This window comes from Andrographis paniculata, unplaced genomic scaffold, assembly GCF_009805555.1.
Source record: "Andrographis paniculata isolate CXL003 unplaced genomic scaffold, ASM980555v1 Contig35END, whole genome shotgun sequence".
NCBI classification, from domain to species: domain Eukaryota; kingdom Viridiplantae; phylum Streptophyta; class Magnoliopsida; order Lamiales; family Acanthaceae; genus Andrographis; species Andrographis paniculata.
This window is the reverse complement of record NW_026137568.1, coordinates 3,367,121-3,377,515: the sequence shown is the minus strand read 5'-3', so window position 1 is coordinate 3,377,515 and position 10,395 is coordinate 3,367,121. Positions and strand designations below refer to the sequence as shown.

General features: G+C 37.3%; 1 long non-coding RNA gene across 1 annotated transcript; it reads left to right on the top strand.

Annotated features, from left to right (window-relative positions):
- The first annotated feature begins 462 nt into the window (after positions 1-462).
- Positions 463-2,040, top strand: LOC127249312 (uncharacterized). Its single transcript, XR_007838289.1, has 4 exons — positions 463-876; positions 1,024-1,390; positions 1,512-1,698; positions 1,769-2,040. It is a non-coding gene; the product is annotated as an uncharacterized LOC127249312 (long non-coding RNA).
- The last annotated feature ends 8,355 nt before the right edge of the window (positions 2,041-10,395 follow it).

Sequence of the window (10,395 nt, the reverse complement as noted above, 5' to 3'; positions counted from 1 at the left end):
ATTACATTACATAATTAATTATTAAATCAACTCATCACCACATGTGCATAATTTTTTAGTATTTAATATCAATTTGAATAGTTTTTTTTTTATCAATTTATATGAAACTTGTATAAAATACTAGATAAAAAAAAAAAAAAAAAAAAAAAAAAAATTCTACAATCTTATAAAATTCATATAAATCTATGAATAATTCAACCAAATCTGTAAAATTTTATATAAATCAATTAATAAAATTCACCAAACTCTCCATGAAATTTATGAGACTATTTAAAATCCAATAAACTCTCTATGAAATTTGAAATGAATATACTTCCTTAATTTTTTTTTTCTAAAAATATTATATGGATCATCTAATTTTTTTTAACATATTATATATAAAAAGACTTTAAATTCAAAATAGGAAACCCAATTTGTTTTATATCATATTAAATAATTATATCGTATTTGCTTTGACGGCTCGCCTTGGGTTCCGATATCCTCCGTCAATTCCTCGGTCTCCGGTACTTATCCAATGAGAGGCTCCGTCACCGGGGTGGTTCAAATTGAACACCGATGAAGCATCAATGGGAAATCCCGGGCTAGCGGAAGCCGCCGGTGCTATTCGAGATTTATTTAGGACGGTCGTCTTAGCCTTTCAGTTGCCGATCCCCTTGGCGACAAACACATTTGCGAACATTGGACTTTGCAAGAGTGCTTCCTCCGACTTCGATTGCGATTGCGTGGCATCACTTGGCGGATCTCCCACATCTATCGGGAGGGAAACTGAGTGGCAGATGCACTGTGGACAAAGGCGTGTTCTATTTCACATGATCGGATACTTAGCTTCTCCGGGCGGATGCGGCTGGTATTCCGAGTTTCAGATTTCGGTGCTAGGTATCATGGCTTGACCCACTTTAGATTTTGCTTTTATGTTGTTGGTATCCGGTTTGTCTTAATCGTCTTACTTGCTTTATAGTACTTAGTATCTGGCGTGGTTAATATTTAGTAGTCTTACTTGCTTTGGATGAAATTTTGTGGCAGCAAGAAGAGCAAAAAAAAAAAGATGTCGAGTATGTTTCGTAATGAAGACATTGGGAAACGAAATGATCTTCAGGGATCTGTTAAAGTACCATCGCTAGTGATCCCCGTGGACAATAATGTAGGTGCGGGACCTTCGAACACTACCTCGTCCTTGAGGTTCGGTGAACAACAAGAGCTGGTAGGGCCCTTTGCGAATGATCTAAAGCGTTCACTTAGGGCCAAGAAGGCCAAAGCTGCGAAAAGGACAAATAATCAACGACAGAGACGAATACAAAAGAGTAAGATTGATTGTTCAAGCAACAAAAGATGGTCAAAATTTAAGGCAGAAGACCGCAAAAGAGATTTGTAAAGAGAAGAAGAGTATGAGGTCATATTTGAAAGATCAAAAACAGATGTGGTTTTTAAATTTAGCCTTCTCAATTCATATTTCTCACTTTTTGAATGTGACGCTACATCTTGCTCAGTTTTGTGTCTTGTCATCTCTTCAGCATTCAATAAAGATTAACAAAGAGTATGCAAATATAGCAAAAGAGGTTGCAGACATTAACGAACGGTTAATGAAGGCTGAAGCGAGGTTGGAGGAATTGGATAAGGACAATCTGGACACTTTTTTGTAAGAGACGCAATATGAAATACGGAAGGAACAAGTGCAACATTACACACGCGCCCTCACAAGTACATATTTGTACCTTTTATATCCGGGAAACTATTTACTTCTTTATCTATCAATTTTTCCATTTTATAGGGTTGAGAGCAACACTACAATCTATTCATGAGACAAGTCCTACCAAAGCGGATATGGCACATGCAAGCGGTAGACGCAATGCCAATAGGAAGTGACTTTTCAACGACACGAGTGGATCAGAATGTTCTCCTGAAAAATGAAACATCCATAATGTTTGCGTATGCAAGCCATTTTTCATTTGTGCTATGTGTTTGATCAAGGATTGTGATACCCCGTACTTTGTCTCTTTTTCCTTTGAACTATTGCAATATTTAATTTTAATGGAAAATATGCTAGCATGGTTATGTAGGAATATGGTGACCTTGACCTTGATCTCATCCAGGACAGATGGATATATTTATTAGCTATAGGCTATTGGGATATTAGTGCGATAATTATATCTATGTATGCAAAAGAAGGGACGAGTAACCTCTGTTTTTGTTAACACTAATTATCGAATGTTAGGTTTACATTAGTGTAGATTGTTTATGGAGAAAATATACAGGGTTGGATAATTGATTAATTATATATATCCAATGAACAACATGGTTCACATATATATTTCAATTTTTTGTTTTAATTTTAGAAGAAAAAAAGAAAATTGCTCAACCCATTCTACCTTGTAGTAAAAATATATGTAAACACATGTACAAACACCAAAAATCTTTGCTGTAGAAGTCCAGAGAACTAGTGGTATATGAGTACAAAAATTCTTTATTGTAGAAGTCCATCAATGAAAGAATGCAATTTTATTTTTTTTTTTGGGAAGTTCACACCTAAATTTTCAAATGTTATTCATTGTCATCATTTGTCTTAAATTCAATATTTATGTGGATATGTGGATCTCTGAAAATTTTTTTATATGAAAAACTGTTTGCACTATGAATATTTATCTGTTAGTAAAATAAGGTTACTTCCCAAAGTCTCCTATAATCTATGAGGAAGAAAACAGATGATTCATAAGATCTAATTTGTTTTAGCATTTGCTTAAGAAGCAACTAACAAAAGAAGAAAGTGCAAGCCAACGAACGGGTCAAAGCCTATGTTCATACATACGTAAATGAGATCTCATCCACGCTACAACTAGATGTTTTCACCGCCCTATCTCAACCACTGATAATTGATGAGATCATCGTGTAGTCTTCCATTGGTTTCATCATTACAAATTCTACCCATCCTAATGGGATATAAGAGACAAACATCCTCAACTGACTGTTCTTGATTGGGTATATTTCGATCTTCTTCAGTTGACGGCATCTAGGCGGGAAGAATATAGCCATGCTTATTTTCGACAATCATATTGTGTAGAATAATACATATAGTTATCACACGTAGAAGATCACTTATTCTCCGGATTCGAGCGGGCATGGCAAAAATACGCCATTTCTGTTTGAGTACTCCGAATACTCTTTTGATGTCCTTGCGGTAGGCTTCCTGTAATGTAGTAAATGCTCATTCTTTGGAAATTATCGGATTTCTCACTGCCTGCATGAATATTGCATGCCTCTGATATATCCCATCTGTCAGATAATATGGGAGGTCATAAACCCTCCCATTCACCTCACACTCAATTGGAGGCGCCGTTCCGTCCATGTACCTGTTGAATAAGGGTGAAAAATTTAAAACAGTCACATCACTACTAGTACCAGACATTCCAAAAAATGCATACCATATCCACAGTTCTTGGGAAGCAGCTGCCTCTAGTATCAATGTCAGGTAGCCATAGCGTCCGTTATATTGGTCTTTTCACGCCACGGGGCATGCATCCCACCGTCAGTGCATGCAATCCAGAGAGCCTATCATCCTCGGAAATTTACGTGCTTTATTTTCAGCTAACAGTTGTGCTATGTCGTCACTGGTTGGGTCACGCAGGTATTGTTCCTTAAAAGTACTGATCATTGTGTCGCAAAACTTCAACACAACCACTCTTGTTGTACTTTAGCCTATTTTTATAACTTCATCAATACTATCAAAACAAAAATCATATGTGAGGATTCGCACTGCTACCATAACTTTTCGTAGGGGTGAAAGCCCACTCCGGTTCGTACAATCGACTTTTTGACTAAAGTAAGAGTAATTAGTGCATACCTCTGTAAAAATTCTGGTGAATAGTTTTCGTCGCATTCAAAACCTCAATCTGAAATATGGCTTAGGAAAGCGAGGCGTCTCAGATAGATAGTCTGACCACAACTCTTCATGTCTCCCTTCTCTATCCCCCTATATGTATGATTGTCTCGTTGGAGTAGCCGCTACCTCGGGGTTCAAAATTTCATGCAAGATTGTTGACCGTCTTAGAAGGCAATTGCCTTAAATCTTGGTACTCATACAATGCTAGATTTCTCCGAATTGCAGGGTTCATATTACCAATGGCGATGTTAAAAACCTGATTTTTCATAATGCAGACTTGACACCATCTTACCGCCCACGGAATTGCTCCGCCGGTTTGTCTATTTTATTCCATAAAACAGTTAAGTTCATGATGCTCACCTCAAGCAACAAATTAATTCTATCCAAGTGTGCACCGGATTGGGACGAAATGAAGCATACCAACTAAACGCCTGTCTTGTTAACAATAGGGAAAACAACTGCAATTTGAACCACTTATTGTTATCGAATTTCTCATCACACTGAATCAGCTCATACTTTTAATGGTGGACTTAGAATTCTCCCCTGAAAATTTGGTAAACTCTGGTATATGAGCGATTCTTGGCAGTGGATGTTCTTCAACAACTTAATCTGGAAATGACTGTTGACTTACTGGAATCCACAAGCGCTCCCCATAAACTCTTTGCACTCTTTCCTCCAAGGTAGCCGAATCCACTAACAGATTATTCCTCTACATGTTCTCTCGCTGTCCCTTGTTGGATGGATTCCGCTGAGGCAAATCTGCAACTAGGCGTTCTTCTCAAATGAGTCAAAACCCCGGGAGAGCCTGTCCTTCTCCCACTGGTTGTGGATGATTTTCCACTGGAGGTGGTGAAATCTGCTACACTGGTTCCCTAATAGGTGGTCTCGATCATGGCCATCATCACTTCTTATGGACTTGTTGAGAATGATTTGGATCATTTGTTACTATTGGACAAATTCTCCTCCTTCTTGGATAAAGATGTTGGCCAACTCTCCGAAACTTCATAAAATGGGCTTTTAAAGATCCCCAAGGACCCACCCTCGCATGAATTGCTAAGGATCCAATAAATCCAACATTGGTTCCCTCGTTCAGGGATGGTCACAGGTGATACTTTGGTTGGCCGATTTGTGGAATTAGCCACTCTATCGGAATCCGCTGACGTGGATTTGGGTTGATGTTCTTGGATCTATGTTGTGGTGGTGCATACATAAATTCTATGGCCGTTACGTTGTCCATAGTCACCGGCGCCCAAATGATAGGTAACTTGGCAGGATTTGGGCATACGAACCCCACAAGGTTCCATAGTACATCGGGGAAATATAATGTTGTTGACTCCAAGATATCCAATTCCCCCAGGGCTCTAGAGGAAATGAGAGGGCTATATTTATTTCAGAACCATAAAAATCCTCCGTTAGCTCTGTGGGCCATCCTGCCCTCACTCAAGCGGGTTGGCTGAATTATTTGGTCAAGCCGACGGAAAATCGGACTCCTTCTGGTGGCGGCATACATGTGAAGGTGCATGCCGAAGCTCCATCCCTCGGAAGGATAGAAAACTTGTACATATTGAAATTGAGAGGGCGGAGTTTTTACTTGGAATTTTTGAAAAGATGAGGCGTCGGCGATGTGACTTTCTTGCATCGGCGTTTTGCCATTCCTAGGCTCTTTATCTCGCAACTAAGTCATTTCATTGTGGATGGCCGGACTAATCATGTCCACTACATACTTGGATAAATAAAAGAGATGATTGCAATTCCTCTCTGATTTGCTCCTAAAAGAGACGGGCAGATACAGACAAGACCGACAGCTCTCCTCATTTCCACGTGAGATGATACGTCTTCGGCGTTGAGATCACCGTCATTTGGAAAATTCTCTTAATTACCATCCTTGAGAACACCGGAAGTATTATTCTTTGGCTGCATGATGGAGTTTTGTTGTCGACTATTCAGTTGCATTTGCATTCACAAAAAGTAACATCGCTTGTCCAAGCGCCTTCTGCACGTTATAGACGACACCAATTAAAACATCATCTCATCCTCGTGTGAAAAGCTTCTCCTCTTCCATCATAACATGCCGCTATTGTAAAAAGCCTAGTCTACAGCAAGAAGAAAGAGAAAGAATGGTATATTAGCACTTACTTTATTTTGTTTTATGTTTTTCATTGACAAATATAGATATTATAAAAAATATATATGATATCTAACATACATATATATTTACCGTGGAAACCATTCCACCACGTGTTACATTTTGATTTTTTAAAATTTTTTTTTTCAAATTTTTAAATTTTAGGCCCACAAAAAAAAATATTAATAATATAATAACATATGCAATTTCTTTTTAATGGTGAATTTTTTATTATTTTTATATGGGGTCCATTTCTAATCATTGTAATATACTCTTTCTTTTCTCATCTATTGAATATTAATAAATAATTAAAAAATATAGTAAACTAATTATTATGTAATAAAAATAATTATAAATTAAAATTAAGACAATTAAATGATATAACTAAAATTAAAAAATTATAAATTATTAAATTTAAAATGTGATGAAAATGTAATTATATTTTCTAAAATTAAAATATTGGTCATATCACTAATTATATATTATACTTTTTTTGTCCGGCAAAATAATGTAGGTTTCTTTGAGCATTGAAATTATAAATATATATAAATATTAATATTAAAGTGATATATATAAAAAATAAAGTGATGATAGTATGACAAATTTATTAAAATGATTGATGAAAATTGATGGAATAAATAAAAAATAATAACAATTTAATTATTATTTGTTAAAAGATTTATGCATAGATCCAACTCCTAAAGATTCTCTCTCAACCTAATTTAGTTTATTACATTTCATCAGAGTCTTTAACATGAAGATGAAGATGAGAATTCAGAATTTTTTAGAAAACGTGGGTCTTATCACTAATTATTTATTATATTCCTTTTGTCTGGTAAAATAATATAGGTTTTTTTGGGCATTGACCTTAAGACGTAATATTATTTTAATATTAAAATAAGGTATGTTGACAGTAAAGTGATGATATTATGATAAATTTATTAAAATGATTAATAAAAAATGATAGAATAAGTAAAAAAGATAGTGAAAATTTGATTATTATTTGTTAATGTTACGAGAAAACGAGAAAGAAAGCAAATAAAGGACACAGAGATTTTACGTGGTTCGGTGACGGTGTGTCAACCTACGTCCACAGGCAGGAACCAGAGATATTTTATTATGTTGATTCAGAGATTTATAATTATGTCATACGACTAAGAACCATATATATCTATTTATAAGCACCCCAAAACATCCTAAACCCTAAGCCTATTTGTAATTAATTAGGATAAGCCCAAAAGGAACCCTGCCAATTGAAACAGCCCTTTCGCTTTGGTTTCAGGTCGGGTAGACCGCTAAATCCAAGTCACGTTTCAACAATCTCCACCTTGACTTGGATTTTCTCCAACCGCCAAAGGTTCGTCAGTATCTCTCAGTCGGTTCCTTCCTGCCAGATGCCACGAGAGGGCTTTACCTCCTGTGAATATTCACCAAGTTCAAGCAGTGCTCAAACTTCTCTGTCGGTAGCGTCTTTGTCAACATATCAGCTGGATTGTGTTCTGTAGCTATTCTCTGAATAGAAAACTTGTCTTCCTCCAGAACATCACGGATAAAATTCAACCTTACATCAATATGTTTGGTTCTCTCATGATACACTGGATTTTTAGCCAAACTTAAAGCACTTTGACTATCATAGAATAACACCGGTTTCTCCACCTTCAGACCCAAACTCTACACTAGACCATGTAACCAGATACCCTCCTTAATACCTTCAGTCATTGACATGTATTCCACCTCTGTTGTCGACAGTGCAACCATAGGTTGTAAAGTAGACTTCCAACTGACTACACATCCAAATAGAGTGAATATAAAGCAAGTCAGTGATCTTCGTTTCACCAAATCACCCCCGTAATCAGAGTCTGCATAGCCAACAAGACTATCACCATGGCCTTTATCATCATATACGAGACAAATATCAGACGCTCCTTTCAAATATTGCAAGATCCACTTTACAGCTCCCCAGTGAGCTTTACCTGAATTAGCCATAAACCTGCTCACCACACTAACCGCATAAGCAAGATCCGGTCTCGTACATACCATCGCATACATAAGACTTCCAACTGCACTTGAATATGGAACCGTATTCATGTAGTTAACCTCTTCATCTTTAGCCGGTATAGTGCTTCGATTAAGTTTAAAGTGTGCCGCCAAAGGGGTACTTACTCGTTTGGACTGATCAATAGAGAATGCTTGCAAAACTTTCTCAATATTCTTTTCTTGAGAAACCTATAGTCGTCTTGCTTCTCTATCACGTCAGATCTCCATACCAAGTATTTTCTTTTGCCGCACCCAAATCCTTAATCTCAAACTCACCCTTTAGTAAAGTTTTCAAGTCATTAATTACAACAATATTTTTAGCTGTAGTTAACATATCATCCACATACAACAGCAGATACACAAAGGAATCAGTAGAAACTTTCTTCGAGTAAACACAGTTATCAAACTAACTACGAGTATAACCATTAAACACCATGAAAGAGTCAAATCTCTTGTACCATTGCCTCGGAGACTGCTTCAAGCCATACAGAGATTTCTTTAACAAGCATACCTGGTCCCCTTTAGAACTGTAGAACCCCTCCGGTTGAGACATGTAAATCTGTTCTTCTAGATTACCATGGAGGAATGTTGTTTTTACATCAAGCTGCTCCAGCTCCAGATCAAAAGTACCCACCATCGCCAAAAGAACCCGAATTGTTTTGTGTTTCACCACAGGAAAAAAGACTTCATGGTAATCGATTCCTTCCTTTTGTGAGAACCTTTTTGCCACCAGTCTCGCCTTGAACCTAGCAGGTTCAACATCAGGAATTCCCTCCTTTCTTTTAAAGACCCACTTGCATCCTACTAGATTCACCCCTTTTGGTAGTGCAACAAGATCCCAAGTCTTGTTCTTTTCAAGAGACTGCATCTCTTCATTCATTGTCATAATCCAGGTTTCTGCATCTTTACTCGCCACAGCTTATTTATATGTCTTTGGCTCATCAGAGCCAAGATCATCACCAACCGCTAGTGCATAAGTCACAAAATTCATGTCACATGTATTGACACATCCTACAAACCTAGCTAGTTTCTGAATATTTCTCTTTCCCTTTCTTGCTGCTATGGAATCTTCAACCCCAGTACCAGCGTCATCAGCTTCCCCCTCAACTGGTTTCCCTTGAGGTTTTGACTGATCTGGTTGATCGGATTGATCAATAGTATTATCTTGTTGCTCTTCTTCTAACACAACTCTGTCAGGAGTCTCAAACTCCACCATCTGGTCAACACCACAATCTTTTGTACCTGCAATACTTTCACAACCTCTACTCTGATCAAGCAGAGCAGATTCATCAAAGGTTACATCTCTGTTAATAAGAAATTTACCAGGATTTTTACATTTTGTACACCACAGTCGATAACCTTTTACTCCTGTTGCATATCCTAGAAATATGCATTTTACCACCCTCAGCTCTAGCTTACCATCATTCACATGAGCGTATGCAGGGCATCCAAATATTCTTAGATTAGAGTAATCAGAGGGTTTACTGAACCATACCTCTTGAGGAGTCTTTAAGTCAATTGCATTTGATAGAGATCTATTAACCAGATAATTAGCAATGTTAACTGCTTCAGCCCATAATTGCTTAGATAAGTCAGAAAATATGCGCATAGACCTAGCATGCGCCATGAGAGTTTGGTTCATTAGCTCTGCAACTCCATATTGTTGTGGTGTATGTCATACAGTGCAGTGTCTCAATATACCTTCTTTCTTGCAAAAATCATCAAATGGAGCGTTGCAGAACTCCAACCCATTATTAATTCTTAGAGTCTTGACCTGTTAACCCGTCCGTTTTTCAAGCATTGTCTTCCACTCCTTGAACTTTCCAAACACCTCATCTTTAGTCTTCAGAAAGTACAACTAGACTTTTCTCGAATAATCATCTATGAAAGTGACAAAGTAAGAACAACCACCCTGCGATTTCACTGGAGAGGGACCCCATAGATCTGAATGAACATACTCTAGAATTTCTTTTGAAGTGTGATGACCAGTACTAAACCTCACCCTGCGTTGTTTCCCTTTTACACAAGTCTCACATAATTGAATTTTACCTATCACATCCCCACCAAATAAACCTTGTTTGCTCAACACAGACAACCCTAGCTCACTCATGTGACCTAATTGACGGTGCCAAAAATTTTGTCATGTCATCATGTTTATCCAAGGACTGGGATACCGCCGCCGTTTCCATCACTGAACTGCCCGGTAAAAAATAAATTATATGCTGCAGTTTTCCCTTCATCATTACCAGAGCACCTTTCAGGACTTTCACTCACTCACCTTCACTATGATATTTTAACCATTCTTGGCTAAGGTGCCAAGAGAAATCAAATTCTTTCTGAGTTCAAGAATATACCAACA